The following is a 3,870-nucleotide window of genomic DNA, read 5'->3' as shown; positions in this document are numbered from 1 at the left end:
TCCTGGTCTAGTGTGGAGGTCATGGACCTCATTGAGGTTTGGGGGCAGGCCCCCAGCGTCCATGATCTCTGTACTAGGAGGAGGAACGTGGCCGTCTACGGGCGCATAGCGGCCGCCATGGCCCGAAAGGGACACAGGCCACCCAGGAGCAGGCGAATCCTGGTGTTCTGGCTGTGGGGGAAAAAGACAGCCACAAGATGGCGTTTGGAGTCACACGGGCGAGTCGCCTGTCCAAGCGGGACCGAGTCCCTTCCAAAGAGAAACCATGGCAGCCATGCAAGTCCAAGGCTGCACAGGAAACCTCAGGAGCTGCGACTGGGGCTCAGTTCGCGCGGCCACGCTTCCCAGGGGAGGCATGAGACAGGCCCAGAGGTCTGCGCAGCAAACAGGCCCGCAGGAGGGAGGCGGCTAAGAACCCGCGCGGCTCGTGCGTTTCTCCCTCTCAGCTGGCGTAGAGGCGGGAGGGGAACGACACCTGCCCGGCTGGAGCTTTCGCGCTTGGGCTCGGGGCTTAAGCCCCGAGGCCGAGGCCCCGGCGCGGTTGCTGGGAGACGGGCTCCCGTGGCACGGCACGGCCCCTGAACCTTGCCGGCCACAAGGCGACCTCACCGAGGCCGAGAGGGATGGCTTGGAGGTGGCAAAAGGGAGCCCGCTAGCAAGCGCCAGGAGACCGAGCGTAGCCACGTCCCCGGGTGGGCTCGAACCACCATCCTTTCGGTTAACAGCCGAACGCGCTGACCCATTGCGCCACAGAGACCTCGAAGGGGTTTCCGAAACGCTGCCTAGCAGCCTGCTCCTCTGCCTGGCCGTGCCAGTGCAGCCCAGGTGCTAGAGTGGATTGCGGGCAGTCTAGCCCAAAGGGAGCAGAGTGGCGCAGCGGAAGCGTGCTGGGCCCATAACCCAGAGGTCGATGGATCGAAACCATCCTCTGCTATGTGTGGGCCGGCCTCTTTTGACTCCGCGCCTTCACTCCAGGCTGCAAGTAGCTAAAGGCCAGGCCAGGATGCCGCCTGCGGGGAAGCTCTCGGCAGCCCCCCGCTTCCTGTGTGGGAGGCACGGAGGCCTCCTCTTCTGTCCTCAGGCAACAGGGCTTCCTCCTGCCCTTTTCCCACCCACAAGGGCCGCCGGGACTCGCTCAGGGAGCGTGCCAGGGAGGCTCTCCAGACGCTCGTGGAACAAAGCACTTCTGGACCACGCTACCCAGAGCCTTCATTCAGGCCTAGACAAAACGCCTAGACAAAGAGCTGCCACAGCATCAACACTGGCCTTGCTCTACTACTCCCAGGCACGCCAAACCCCTCACAAAGAGAACTTCTGCCTTCGCCATACTGCTCAACAACAGGACACGCGAGCAATTCCCTCCGACGCGCCGCTTCTCCCGCATCGCCACCACCCACGCTCTTTAGGCACACGCCGGCTGACCAAAACCCATCTCATCCCATCAAAAGCTTCTGCCCAGCCCAAGAGGACCAGCTACGTTCCCGGCTCAATTCATCCCTTACAGTCAGAGCCAAAAATCACCAGCTGACGGTCCTTCAGAATCCTCAATGGAAAGGGGGAGAGGGAATTGTGGGAGCACTCGCCACGTTCTCGGTTGAGGCTTGCAGCAGTCATGGAAGAGAGAGCTGGCTTCGGTCAAGTCTCGGGAGTACGGCCACGGCTTGGACGGGTCCTTCAGTCCTTGGCTCAGAGCTTCGGTTGGTAGCCCACATCCTCCCGAGGTAAAAAAGCAGGAGGGCTTTCCTTCCAGGGCCTTTTGCATCTTCTGCCGTGGGAGGCGAATCCTGGTGTTCTGGCTGTGGGGGAAAAAGACAGCCACAAGATGGCGTTTGGAGTCACACGGGCGAGTCGCCTGTCCAAGCGGGACCGAGTCCCTCCCAAAGAGAAACCATGGCAGCCATGCAAGTCCAAGGCTACACAGGAAACCTCGGGAGCTGCGACTGGGGCTCAGTTCGCGCGGCCACGCTTCCCAGGGGAGGCATGAGACAGGCCCAGAGGTCTGCGCAGCAAACAGGCCCGCAGGAGGGAGGCGGCTAAGAACCCGCGCGGCTCGTGCGTTTCTCCCTCTCAGCTGGCGTAGAGGCGGGAGGGGAACGACACCTGCCCGGCTGGAGCTTTCGCGCTTGGGCTCGGGGCTTAAGCCCTGAGGCCGAGGCCCCGGCGCGGTTGCTGGGAGACGGGCTCCTGTGGCACGGCACGGCCCCTGAACCTTGCCGGCCACAAGGTGACCTCACCGAGGCCGAGAGGGATGGCTTGGAGGTGGCAAAAGGGAGCCCGCTAACAAGCGCCAGGAGGCCGAGCGTAGCCACGTCCCCGGGTGGGCTCGAACCACCATCCTTTCGGTTAACAGCCGAACGCGCTGACCCATTGCGCCACAGAGACCTCGAAGGGCTTTCCAAAACGCTGCCTAGCAGCCTGCTCCTCTGCCTGGCCGTGCCAGTGCAGCCCAGGTGCTAGAGTGGATTGCGGGCAGTCTAGCCCAAAGGGAGCAGAGTGGCGCAGCGGAAGCGTGCTGGGCCCATAACCCAGAGGTTGATGGATTGAAACCATCCTCTGCTACGTGTGGGCCGGCCTCTTTTGACTCCGCGCCTTCACTCCAGGCTGCAAGTAGCTAAAGGCCAGGCCAGGATGCCGCCTGCGGGGAAGCTCTCGGCAGCCCCCCGCTTCCTGTGTGGGAGGCACGGAGGCCTCCTCTTCTGTCCTCAGGCAACAGGGCTTCCTGCGGGGCCGCCCCTAGTGGCCATGGCGTACGCCTGCCGCAGCTGTTTTACTTTCAGGTGCTCCCACGGCAGAAGATGCAAAAGGCCCTGGAAGGAAAGCCCTCCTGCTTTTTTACCACGGGAGGATGTGGGCTACCAACCGAAGCTCTGAGCCAAGGACTGAAGGACCCGTCCAAGCCGTGGCCGTACTCCCGAGACTTGACCGAAGCCAGCTCTCTCTTCCATGACTGCTGCAAGCCTCAACCGAGAACGTGGCGAGTGCTGCCCGTGCTCCCACAATTCCCTCTCCCCCTTTCCATTGAGGATTCTGAAGGACCGTCAGCTGGTGATTTTTGGCTCTGACTGTAAGGGATGAATTGAGCCGGGAACGTAGCTGGTCCTCTTGGGCTGGGCAGAAGCTTTTGATGGGATGAGATGGGTTTTGGTCAGCCGGGGAAGTAGTTCGAATTAAGTAGTTTGGGGGAGGAGGCGGGAGGGAGACCAGGGACCGCGCACGTGGGCCATGCCTCCCACGGATCACACAGACACCTGTGCACGTGCAAGCACATGCCATGCCACGCTCCAGCTGCGTGACACCCAGGGGCCGTGGCCCAATAGGCACATGCATGTCTGAAGAGACCTGACATGCTCCTGACCCTGGGGCGGTACCACAACTTCACGAGTTTTGCTTACAACACACCTGTTGATACAACCTAGAATCATATTTGCTTTTTTTGCAACAGCATCACACTGTTGACTCATATTCAACTTGTGGTCCACTGTGACCCCTAGATCTCTTTCCGCCATGCTCCTTCCTAGACAGTCGCATCCCATCTTGTATGTATGGAACTGATTGTTCCTTCCTAAGTGGAGCACTTTCCATTTCTCTTTATTAAACCTCATCCTGTTTTCCTCTGACCATTTCCCTAACTTGCTAAGGTCATTTTGAATTATGTCCCTCTCCTCCAAAGAAGTTGCAACCCCACCCAGTTTGGTATCATCTGCACTTTCACTTTATTACCTTCCAAGTGTTTGCATATGATTTCCTTAATTACCTGCTCCATTATCTTCCCTGGGACAGACGTTAAACTGACCGGTCTGTAGTTTCCTGGGTTGTTCTTATTCCCCTTTTTATAGATGGGCACATTATTTGCCCTTTTCCAGTCTTCTG

The 3,870-nt window shown here is 59.8% G+C and overlaps 2 non-coding genes across 2 annotated transcripts; both read right to left on the bottom strand.

The window, feature by feature from the left end:
* Positions 1-683: 683 nt before the first annotated feature.
* TRNAN-GUU (transfer RNA asparagine (anticodon GUU)) lies at positions 684-757 on the bottom strand. The gene has a single exon. It is a non-coding gene; the product is annotated as a tRNA-Asn (tRNA).
* Positions 758-2,308: 1,551 nt separating this feature from the next.
* On the bottom strand, positions 2,309-2,382 carry TRNAN-GUU (transfer RNA asparagine (anticodon GUU)). Its single transcript has one exon. It is a non-coding gene; the product is annotated as a tRNA-Asn (tRNA).
* Between the last annotated feature and the right edge of the window lie 1,488 nt (positions 2,383-3,870).

The sequence above is a fragment of the Pelodiscus sinensis genome, chromosome 25 (genome assembly GCF_049634645.1).
Source record: "Pelodiscus sinensis isolate JC-2024 chromosome 25, ASM4963464v1, whole genome shotgun sequence".
In the NCBI taxonomy this organism is placed as follows: domain Eukaryota; kingdom Metazoa; phylum Chordata; order Testudines; family Trionychidae; genus Pelodiscus; species Pelodiscus sinensis.
The sequence above is the reverse complement of the archived record's forward strand: the minus strand, read 5'-3'. Positions and strand labels throughout refer to the sequence as shown.